General features: G+C 43.3%; 1 long non-coding RNA gene across 1 annotated transcript in view; it reads left to right on the top strand.

The window, feature by feature from the left end:
- LOC135101191 (uncharacterized) overlaps positions 1-11,989 on the top strand; it is an 80,697-nt gene extending 68,708 nt beyond the window's left edge. Inside the window, exon 4 of the long non-coding RNA XR_010269139.1 lies at positions 11,235-11,989. This is a non-coding gene — a long non-coding RNA (uncharacterized LOC135101191). The remainder of the gene's footprint in view (positions 1-11,234) is intronic.

Here is an 11,989-nt window from a genome sequence, read left to right as displayed (position 1 = left end):
AGTATAAAAAAGACCAAATTTACGTACTTTTCATTCTCATTTCATCGGTCTCCATGTAAACGATCTTCCTTTTCATTCTTTCCTTTTTTTCCATATTTTACAGTGCTCTGAATGAAAGAGTTAATATTTACTTAGTTAACCTCTAAAACAGGCTAAGTCATTTTCCTTCATCAGTAAAAAAGTTCATATTCACTTAATTTACCCCTTAAACAAAAACTACGTCTTTCCTTTTCTTCATTGGTAAACTCAGGGACTTTCTTCCTGTTTCTACATTCCATCCAGCTTGTAACTTGAACTGTTTCAGGAAGGGAGCACCAAGGCGAATCAGTAACTTCTAACTGGCGTCTCTTTCGGGTCTTCTACTCCAGTTTCTATTTTGGGAACAGCATTTTGAGGTGGCCTTTGTATTGTTTTATTTATTTTCATTTGGTTATCATGTTTGTTTGTTTGTTTGTTTGTTTGTTTGTTTGTTTGTTTGTTTCGTTTTTTCTTTCTCTTATTTATTTATTTATTTATTTATTTATTTATCTCACTCATTTGTTTATATGCTCGTTCGTTCGTTTGTTTGTTTCAATCATTTTTTTTATTCATTTGCTCATTTAGTCATTGATTAATTTATCTATTTCACTCTTTTTTTTTATATATATAGTGAGCTGGCTGTTTTTTACTCCTTTGTTTTTTTTCATGTTTTTTTTTTTTTTATTCATTTTTATTTATATGTTTATTTATTCATTCATGCATTGACTCATTTATTCATTTACCTATTAATTTCTCTCAGATTTTATTTACCTACTTATTTATTCACATGCTTTTTTTTATCATTCATTACTTATTACATCTGTTCATATAGTTTTTTTTTATTTATTTCATTTGTCTGTTTTTCTTTTCTCTCTCTCTCTCTCTCTCTCTCTCTCTCTCTCTCTCTCTCTCTCTCTCTCTCTCTCTCTCTCTCTCTCTCTCTCTCTCTCTCTCTCTCTCTCTCTCGGCCAATCTCCCTCATACATAAGAGTAAATACCCTTCCTGTAGCATTTAAAGAGGTAATCGGGGCAGTGGAGGCTGAGTGTCGGCAGGAGAGGAGAGGGAAGGGTTGGCGCCGTTATGGGCAGTAATAATGCTTCCCTTTGTTCCGCCTGCGAGTCAGCCAGGTCGAGATAAGCACCAGATTGGGACGTACCTGCTAAGCCTCCTCGGTCATTTGCGCTGGCCCGTGTGTGTGTGTGTGTGTGTGTGTGTGTGTGTGTGTGTGTGTGTGTGTGTATGATACAGATTCGGAAAAAGAAAGTGACATTTTCCTTAGACATAAACAATACTTTCTTCATACAGAGACAAAAAAATAGCATGATTGTTTTGTTTTTTTTTGTTTTTTTTTAAGGCCTAGACTAAAAAGGTGACATTTTTCTAAAGCACAAATTAAAAAAAAAATTAAAAAAAATAACAAAAAAATAAAAATAAAAAGCATTTTCATATTGCTATTATAAATATTTCCCTATGACATGCACAGAAAAAAAACAAAATAAAAAATAAACAAATTCACGGAGACACAGACCAGAAATAGATCAACAAACAAACAAACAAACAAACAAACAAACAAATAAATAAATAAACACAACACTTTCCTAAAAGAGACGAATGAAGAGACATAAATGAAAAATAATCGTGGAGAAGGAGGGGGAGATAAAAGAGGCAGTTACAGGGGAGAGAGGGACAGAGGGGAGGGACGGAAGACAGGGACAGACAGCAGGGGCAGGGGGGACACACAGTAGGAGCAGAGAGCAGGAAGGAAACAACAGCAGGTAAAAAAAAAAAAAAAAACAGCGCTATAGAACAAAAACACAGAAGAGTGGCAGGGTGGAGAAGACAGTGGGAGTGGTGACAGGGAGCAGTGGAAGGGAACAGGTATAGCGGTAGGGAGCAGAGAGAGAGAGAGGTGGGGGGGGGACTCTCACTGATCAGGGCGAAGCTTAGCGAACGCGTGAGAAGTGACTTGAAGAGACCTGGAAGAGTGATTCGGGATGGGGCGGGAGATAATGGCAGGAAGGAAGGGAGGGGGCAGAGAAGGAGGAGGAGTAGGAGGAGGAGGAGGAGGAGGAGGAGATGAAGAAGAAGAAGAAGAAGAAGAAGAAGAAGAAGAAGAAGAAGAAGAAGAAGAAGAAGAAGAAGAAAAAAAAAAAAAATTATCACAACAATATTTAACAGAAGAGAAAAAAAAGAAGGAAAGAACAACAACAACAACAACAACAACAACAACAACAACAAGAGGAGGAGGAATACGAGATACATTAACAACAGGAGGAAAAAGAAGATAAAGAAGAAGGAAAAGAAGATGAATAATAATAAGAAGAAGAAGAAGAAGAAGAAGAAGAAGAAGAAGAAGAAGAAGAGGAAGAAGAAGAAGAAGAAGAAGAAGAGAGAGAGAGAGAGAGAGAGAGAGAGAGAGAGAGAGAGAGAGAGAGAGAGAGAGAGAGAGAGAGAGAGAGAGAGAGGATAGGAGGAGGGTTAAGCAGAGAGGAAGGAGGCTGGTGAGGGAGTGAGGGAGTGAGGAAGGGGGAGGGAGAGGAAGGGGGAGGGAGAGGAAGGGGGAGGGGAAGGGAGCCAGAGGGAAGCTACTAGGAAGTGATAAATGGGGAGGGTTTATGAACTTCGTGAAACAATAGAGGTGATTCTGGATGTTGTTAGTGAGGGTCCTGGCCTTCCTTTTTTTTTTTTTTCTTTTTTATTCTTTTTCCTTGTTTTCTCTGACTTTTTTATTAATGTTTGTTTGTTAGCCTCTGTTTTGTCTCTGTCTTTCATTCGTTTTATTTTTTTTTTGTCTTCCTTTATTTATTTATTTTCTTTCGTTGTCCTCTCTTTTCTTTTTCTGTTCCTGTGTTTTTCTTTCTTTCTTTCTCTGTTTCTTTATTTTTTTCTGTTTACTTATTTATTTATTTGTTTACTTTTATTCGTTTAGTCATTTATGCTAATCCATCTTTTCTTTTTTTCTCTTTTCTCTTTAAATATTTTATTTTCTTTCTTTCTTTCCCTTTTTTTCACGTTTCCTTTCTTTTCTCTTATTTATTTATTTACGTCTGTCTGTGTGCCTGGCTTCCGTTCATTAATTTTCTGTTTCTTTATTTATTTTATTTTATTTATTTATTTATTACTTCTCTCAGTCCTTCTAACTTTCGTTCATTCATTTTTTTCTTTCTTTTTTCTCTTTCTTTATTTCTTTCTTCCTGTCTTTCCTTCTTTTCTCTTTCTTTTCTTTCTCTCTTGTTTTTTTTTTTTTTTTACTGTCTTTTCCTGCTTTTTCCAATTTTTCCCTTTCAGTGAGGTATTTATCGTTCCGTACATTATTTAGGTCCTCTCGCCTCTCCTGATCCCTGTGTCACGTGTTAATTAAAGGCTTGAGTTCTCCTCCTTAAAGAGTATGAAGTTGCATATGTACCTTAGCTGCTTCTGACGTGGAGAGAAACTGAGTATCGACAAGGTGTATGTGACGGGATACATTTTGAAGGAGAAACACTGGTAACTCAGGATAGGCAAACAACAACGGGTCTTATCTATTAATTATTTATTTAGTTGTTTATGTAGGTGAGTCTGAGATGGTTGGGGCGTGTCAAGAGGAGAGACGAGGAGTGTGAGGGGAGGAGGATGCGGGAGATAAATTTACCTGGAGGAGAGGAAGAACTGAGAGAAGATTTATTCCGATGGGACAGTCTTAGCATGATACATAATAGCAAATGATTATAATTGAATGACGATAAAGAGGTAGAGGGATGAATACATTTAATGGGATTGTTAATACTGCCACGGTAGAAGAGATTGATGATTTGCATGTTATAGTTCATATTAGCATTATGTCCTGTCCCACTGAGGTCACTGGCTCAACTGAGAGAGGGAGAGAGAGACAGAGAGGGGGGGGATCTAGTGATGGTGGTGGATGAAGCACTGACAATGGGAATGGACGAGGGGTGGGTCAGGTGGGATAGGTCATGTGGGTGGAGGCTCAAGTTTGAGTCTTTAAGGGGCTTAACCAGTCACAGGGAAACAGCAGCCCTCGTCAGGTAGGTGACACTCGTCACTATTCAATATATGGAGGTGGACTGGCACGGGTTCTACTGCAGCCAACTCTTCTTTTTATATTTTTCTATGTTCAATCTTGCTGTTTCCCATCATTAACTATTGTCATTATATATTTTTTTTTCTATTGCGATACCACAGAACAGTCAATTAATGATTTCCTCCTCATTTTTTCTTTTTTTTCGTATTCTTAAATCTTTGTCACTCCGCCCAACTTGCCACTCCCAAAAGATTAAAAAAAAAAAGATAAAAAATATCAAAGAAAGATCAGTAATTGAAAAGTTACATTATAGGCACATAAGTTATCCCATCGAGGGACGCCACACTGGAGTAACTATTGGACAAGAACACCCGGTGAAGGGGTCAAAGAGCAAGGGGAAGGGGCGGGTAGGTGAGGCCCTTGGAGGACGCAGTGTGGGAGAGACCTGTATTCAGAAATGCTCTGCTGTCTCACCACGACTATTTTCAAAGGCCACAAGGACGATTAACAGGTTTTCCAAGAGACTTTCTCATGTGAATAATGTAGAAATCTTGATTATCTGTCACTAGAACAATAAAAAACGTCCTTAAAAGCCGATTCAGTCAGAGATTCTTGAAAGTATTGGAGGTGCGGTGCGGGACTGTTTCAGAATATGGTCCAGAGCGTGAGGGCACCGCGTCGCAGCACTTGGGTGAGTGATGGGGTGCCGACACGCCGTGGTAATCAGGCTCACTAGCGCCCTTCACTCCCCAGCCGGAGCCACGCGGCCTCCACATCACGCCTTGGAGTGATTGATGTGCCGACAAAACTCTATTTACGTACGTCAGTGAGTCAGTGAGTCAGTGAATCAAGCCAGTTCTCTTGATTTTGTATAGTACTAATGACTATACTCTTTGGGAACTGGCACCTTCAGGGGGCCTTCTTTTTAGCCATTTTTGTTCTCATCTGCCAAAGCCCCTCTTATATTAAAAGAAAAAAATAAATGTTTAGTGCGTGGCAGCGTCTGGGGTGAAGGTAGTGATAGTGGTGGTGGTGGTGGTGGTGATGCTGTCCTTTCACCGCTGCCTTTGACCTTGGTGATGAATGTCGTGGATGGCCTCAATACGAAGACCACTAAGGGTGTGGGGAGGTGATGGGCAGGGAGTGGGGAGGTAGGGAGTGCCGACACGAGGGAGGTGCAGCCCGGCACCCTTCACTGCTGTGCTCGCGGTGTGATGAAGGCGATGCTGAGGTGAAGAAGTGCCAACATCTAGACAGGAGCGAAGGAAGAGCAGTATTGAGGTGGTAAAGTCGTGGTCAGAAGTCAAGAGAGAGAGAGAGAGAGAGAGAGAGAGAGAGAGAGAGAGAGAGAGAGAGACACGCACACTTTTTTTTTTTATCAAGGAAAGAAGGAAGAGATTGGAATAATAAAAGGAAGGGCGAAGAGGGAGGGAGGCTGCAGCAGTAAGGGTGTGGCTGGGCAGCAGCAGCAGTAGCACCAGCAGCGGGGTGGTGGGCGGTGGGGGATGGGTGGTAGGCAAGGTCCCGCTGAACGCACTGCAGGAAGCACGTCTCGTCCCTTCCAGGCAGTGCTTGTGATGCTCTGCTCGGAACCTCGATAGCTATATGCACTTTGGCGGCAGCGACTGCTCTCCCTTCGGTCTTTGCGTTGGTTTAGTGGCACGCTTGGAGGCGCATGGAACGGCTTACAGATCCCGTCATAACCGCAGGACGCGCCCTGCCTGACGCCGAGGTGCGGGCCAAACGAATGTGTGGACGAGAGCAGATGTCTAAACGAGGCTGCTATGAAGGTGTGTGTGTGTGTGTGTGTGTGTGTGTGTGTGTGTGGGAGGGGGAGAGGGGAATCCTGTGTGTGTGTGCTTGTGTTTGTTTGTCTTGTTTGTCTCGATAGCAGGTGGAATGAATCACAGGTGGAATGAAGGAAGGATTACAGGTGGCATGAAGGAAGGATCGCAAGTGGAATGAAGGAAAGATCGCAAGTGGAATGAAGGAAAGATCGCAAATGGAATGAAGGAGGGATTGCAGGTGGAATGAAGGAAGGATTGCAAGTGGAATAAAAGGAAAGATCGTAGAGGGAATGAAGGGAGAGGAAAGGCACGTTCTACTGTGGGGGGGGGGAGTCTGAAAAAGATTATGATTTTTCGTTCAGATGATGTTCCTCTCCTGGCTCGTTCAAACTAGGACTCCGTTGGCCTTGATAAGTAAACATTCAGCTTGCCATAAATCTTAGAAGTGAAGCTACAAGTTCAATCTGTCTACCTATTTATCCATAGTTCTGTATAGCATGTAAAAACTATCTGTATCTCTATCTCTCTCTGTCTTTTATCTCTCTCTATATATATATGTCTATGTATTTATCTATATCTATCTATCTATCTATCTATCAGTCTATCTATCTATCTATCTGCCAACTCATCTACACATCTATCTATCCGTCTATTTATCTAGTAACTACACACACACACACACACACAATGCGGTGCCGCTGAGAGTTGTGTTCTTCAAAGGGCGACGTCCATTCTGAGAGGAGCCTGTCAGCATTAATCAAGGCGAGCACAGAACACCTCTTCACATCCCCGGGCGGTACCTGTGTCGAGATGGCCTTAGTTATTAAGCCTTCCTGAAGACGCTCGACCGTGGGATGCAGATGGCCTAGTAATTAGCGGCCTTAGCATGCGCTGACACGCCCTCCCTCGCTTCCCCGCCCACAGGCACGGTATGCACGGACACGCCCGCAGCGAGCCACCTCGGGCATAGTTATGACGGGCACCAGGCGGTCCGGCAGGGTTATCAGAGAACATCATAGCTGACATCATGGCTGACCGTCACCAGCTAACGCGACCTTTTGGTGTCACAAGTCATCATCCGGGGCGTGGTGGTCAATGGCTTTATTTGGGGCATAGGAGAGGTGCGGCAAGGGCGGTGTTAGTGTGAAGGGGATGCAGCGGTGCGGAGACTGGCAGTGGCAGGGAGGCAGGGAGGCGCTTGTCAGTGGGCGGGCTGAGGACGCGGTCGGTGACATCATTAGTCATCAAGCAGAACACTTCAGGCGGCCATTACAGCCCCGCCACCCTCACTGCGCCGGAGGAGGCAGGCCGCGGCTCGGCGACGCCCACTGCATGTCTGCACAGCGAGTGGACAGTGCTGGGGAAACTGACCAGGGCAAGGAAACTGTGCTGTGTTGCTATGCGATGGACACGTTAGCGGAAAGCAGAGAAAAGAACTGTGAAAATGAAAATATACCAAATTAGGAGAACCTACAATAAGCCATCAGGCATGCACGTAACAGTAACTTTAATAACAATGATGATAATGATGATGATGATGATGATAATAATAATAATAATAATAATAATAATAATAATAATAATAATAATAATAATAATAATGACTGTAACATTGCATTACACAATGATGGGTAGGTTTGTCTTTCATCCCAGTAATGGCTAAGGCAGCCACCCGAGGTACACACTCACAACACTCCTTGCCCTGTATCTAAATATTCGTATTTTTAATAATGTTCACTGATAAGGACTATTGAGAAAAAAATATAGAGATGATTAGTTTGGTTTTCATGTGTGTGTGTGTGTGTGTGTTTATGTTGAATTATTAATATACTCTTTTTTTTTTCATATATATAAGTAAACGGGCTCTGGACAAGGATAACAAATACTACACAATGAAAAAATAAAGTCCACCAAAGATGCCAGACACTAAAGGTAACAGTTACAAAGCGGGCCCAAAATTATCTGGAGAAGTGTCCCGCAGCTGTCACTGGAAACGATCGATAACTTCCACTACAACTTGTTAAACGTAAGAGGTACGACGAGGAAACATGTAGAAACAATGTCCTTATACTCATACCGTGCTGTTTATTTCACTACCGCGATAATAGTAGCAGTATATTTTTTAACATTTCCTCAAATTAAAGAGAAATAAGGACAAGAAATTATGACAACTTTCGCTCTGGTCTCGATCTGATGATAATTAAACGTTAACACTCCACCATTCTCTTCAGCTGGAGGAAGAAGAGGCACAAGGCAGAAGTTACCGGCGACAACATGTAAGAGCGGCAGATTCCACCAGGGACTAATAAGGGGAAGAAAAAGACGGGGGAAAAAAAAATTTATAAACTCCACCACTCTCTTCACCCGCCGCCCTTAACCCCGCCACTCCTTCCAGGAATCACTAGCAAGACAGCTGAGGACCGACCCTTAGTCGTGCATAGCCGAGCACTGTCTTATGGCTGCACCGCGGAAGAAGAATTAGGCAGCACTAACCAATTTAACAGTTTTTTTTTTTTTTTTTAGAGAGTGTTATATAAATAGATACTAAAAAAATAGGATTGGAAAGAATGCAAAGAAAGGCAATAACAAAACAGACAGCACTGACCTCTCACCATCACAGCATGCAGGGATATTACCGAAAGCTTTACCCTCGTTACCTTCGCTCTTATGGCAGTGGTCCTGTGTTCTGCACTGTTTGGGCGCCTCACCTCACCTCGACTGCATTTAACAGGCTATAATGTGTTTCTTGGGTTTTCAAAAGTGTTGTTTTATTCTTGTGGCAGTTTATGAAGAATTCTGCATTATTGAAAAGGAAATCGGTAATAGGAGCTCTATTTAAGTGACCTCTGTGGTGTTTGTGTATTTCTGGTGATAGTTTAACAAAGATTCCGTCCCATGAAGAATATAGACATATGAGAACCCTGTTTATATTTTTGGTTCATATTCTTCTAACGTTTCCGCGACTATACTTGTCAGGCTGCCGAGGGAGTGGTTACTTGGGTGTTCAAAGGTGTATGTGTTATTCTAGTGATAGTTTAACGAGCATTCCGCGTTGTAAGGAAAAACACTAATGAGAAACTTATTTATCATCGCTGTGGCCTGTATTTCCCTCGACTATGTTTAACAGGCTGTAGTGGATGTTTCTTGGGTTTCCAAGGGTGTTCGCATAATTCTGATGATGACTTAACAAGGATTCTACACCATTAAAAGGAAAAACATTTACGAGAACCCTGTTTATCATCCCTGTGACCTTTGAAAACAGTTCTTATGAGAACACTGAACTATTGTGTTCAGGTTCATGAGACGCGCAAACTGCAAGGAAAATTATCACAATAGTAGTGTATATTAATAATAAACAGAAATCTACGTGACAATGTTATCCATTATCTGCGCAGCCTTTGGAAATGGTTACAGTGAGAGCACAAATCGTTTAACTTCATGAGACACAAACTGGAAGAAAACTGGAAGGAAAGTGTACAACAGTGTGCTGGCATAAATAAACAAAGAATACGCAGGTCAGTACTATCTTGATATAGAAAAGGGAGCAGTCCCAGCCACTGGCTTGCCGCGGCTAATCCCTAAGCGCACCGTGACGCCTTTAGAGGCCGTGTTTGTTTTACGTCCCCAGGGAGTCGCTTCTTTTCCCTTGGCGTCGAGCGGGCCACACGAGCCTCCCAGGAATATTAGAGCGGATGATCTTCCCTTAATATACCCTGGAGGGAAGGGCTGGAGCCTGATGAGCAGAGCCCTTGCCCTGCCAAACTGATAGACGTTCCTCAGTGAGAACAGACTCCTTCAGTGCATGTGGTGTGCTGTTCTGAAATAGACTAAGTAATAAGGTTATTAGTGCCAAGTCAATAGGGAGTTTTAACAGAAGACTAGATTAATTTTGAATGAGAATGATAGGTAGAAAGAGATTAGCATGATTTATACAGGGACTGGTACTTGTAGGCCTGAATGCTTCTTGCACCTTCCCGTACGTTCTTATCTTCTTATGAAATATTACTACAGGAGATGGTTCAGTAATACAAGTCAGACCCTGTCCTCAGTACCTGGTGCCCGTGGAGGAAATGTCTGGGGCATGAAGGTGTTATAATAGATAATGTAAGCAAAATACGTAAGCTCAAGTGTGAATGAAACGTCTCCCATCCATACAGCCAGCTCCGCCCCGCCCAGCTCCGCCCCTCTCACTCCCCCAAGAAGGAGGGACAGACTGGCAAGTGCTACATAAAAGACACAAGGAGCATAGTTTTCAATATTTACTTTACCATTATATGCCTGTCATTCTAATCCTCCCTGAGCCCCCGCCCCCCTCCCGCCTCCCGCCCGCCGCGGCTAGCAGGCCCATCACAGCGTTGCCAAGGCTGGTAGGAAAAACATATCCGTATTAGTGAGTTATACTTCCTTGAGCTGCGTGTTTAACTTATTCATGTTAGGTAGACACTCTTATACTGCATGCGTCGCTGTTTTCTTGTTCCACGAGTAAATACAGAGGTAGAGCAGTGCAGTGCTGGCGGTGACGGGCGGGCGGTGGCGACGCTGGCTGGCCGACCCTCTACTCCCCAGACAAAACACCTGCACTGGCCGGCCGTCCCTTGACGATCAAACAATTACCTCGTGACGCTCTGAGACACTTCCTTGCCCCGCGGCTTTAATGAGCCACACTCGCAGCTTTCTTTTGTTTGTGTGGCTCATCCCCACTGCCGCTGAGGAGGCACCGCGGCGAGCACGGCCCCGGGAGACACGCGGCTGCCGGGACACACCTGGGGGAGCCTGCAAGTGGCAGCATGACAACGACTGTGTCCCCCGTGCGTCCAGTGAGCATCCAGTGTGCGCAGATCCTCCCTGATGCTTACCACTGTCCTCGCCATGCTGACCCTCCACCACGCCCTCCTGATCTCTCCTCAGCCCAAGTGACCGCCAGGTGCTGCCCCCCGCCCCCACCTCCCGCCCCCACCCCCCGCCGCGCCATCTCACTCGCCCCGCTTTTGTTTATTTTCTTCCAGCGGTGCAACAACCCGCACTGGTGTTCCTTGACCCAGTGACGCCAGCAGAGTGTACGGGAAGGCTGACAGCTGTGGTTGTAGTGTTAAGGGAGGATTGTTGGTTTCCAGCAGCAGTCACACGGTACATTCATAGGAACATTTCATTTTGTTGGCGTAGTGTGAATGTTTAGCGTGCCCGGAGCGTCGTCAGGTGGGCGGCGGGGTGAGAGGGTGGCGGGGCGGCGGCGGCTCAGGCCAAGAATTTAATCATTGTCAGAAATCTTGGGAACCGAAGAGAAGGTTCGCACAGGTGTGTGTGTGTGTGTGTGTGTGTGTGTGTGTGTGTGTGTGTGTATGTGTGTATGTGTGTGTGTGTGTGTGTGTGTTTAATGATTTGTTTGTTTATAAATCTTCGTTTTCAGAGGAGGCCCACTGGATGGATGCGGGACTCGCCACAGAGCAGCGGAGAACAGTGAATGTGTTTGATTCTTCTGGCCAAAGACTGTATTCTTAAACGCTTTGGCATCTTACCTCCATTCATTTTAACATGTTCTTGTGGAAGTTATTATGAATTTCAAGTGTTTCTATCATTTTAGTGGCACTTTAACAATGATTCTGCATTAACAACGAGGAAAAGTTAAAAAAAAAAAATCACTAGAACCTGAAAAATTATCTTTGTGGCCTTTGAACATAATCTTTATGAAAGTTCAAACAGTTTCAGAATATTTTTTAGTTGTTTTATTGATAGAAAAAAAAGGAATTGGGACGAGCTAGCGTGTTAAACGTAGCAGGAAGAAATTTATACATGAAAATTCTCTCTCTCTCTCTCTCTCTCTCTCTCTCTCTCTCTCTCTCTCTCTCTCTCTCTCTCTCTCTCTCTCTCTCTCTCTCTCTCTCTTATACTGCAAATTTCCATTAATTTTTCATGGCATAAGGAATTCTAATGAACCGTAATGTGAAGCTGAAGTGCCAAAGTAAAATTGTCTCTGAATAAATCAGTCACACCTGCCTCTTTACATTTTCTGTCGTGTCGTCGCTGAATTATCATTAGCGAGGTGAAGAAAACGATCCTCAGAGAAAATTCCTCACGCAAGCAGATTACAACCTAACAGAGATACCCGTCTTAAAAAAATTCACCGAAAATAACTTATACATGATTAAACCCTATTTATTTTCA

The sequence above is a fragment of the Scylla paramamosain genome, chromosome 6 (genome assembly GCF_035594125.1).
Source record: "Scylla paramamosain isolate STU-SP2022 chromosome 6, ASM3559412v1, whole genome shotgun sequence".
Lineage (NCBI taxonomy): Eukaryota > Metazoa > Arthropoda > Malacostraca > Decapoda > Portunidae > Scylla > Scylla paramamosain.
The sequence above is the reverse complement of the archived record's forward strand: the minus strand, read 5'-3'. Positions and strand labels throughout refer to the sequence as shown.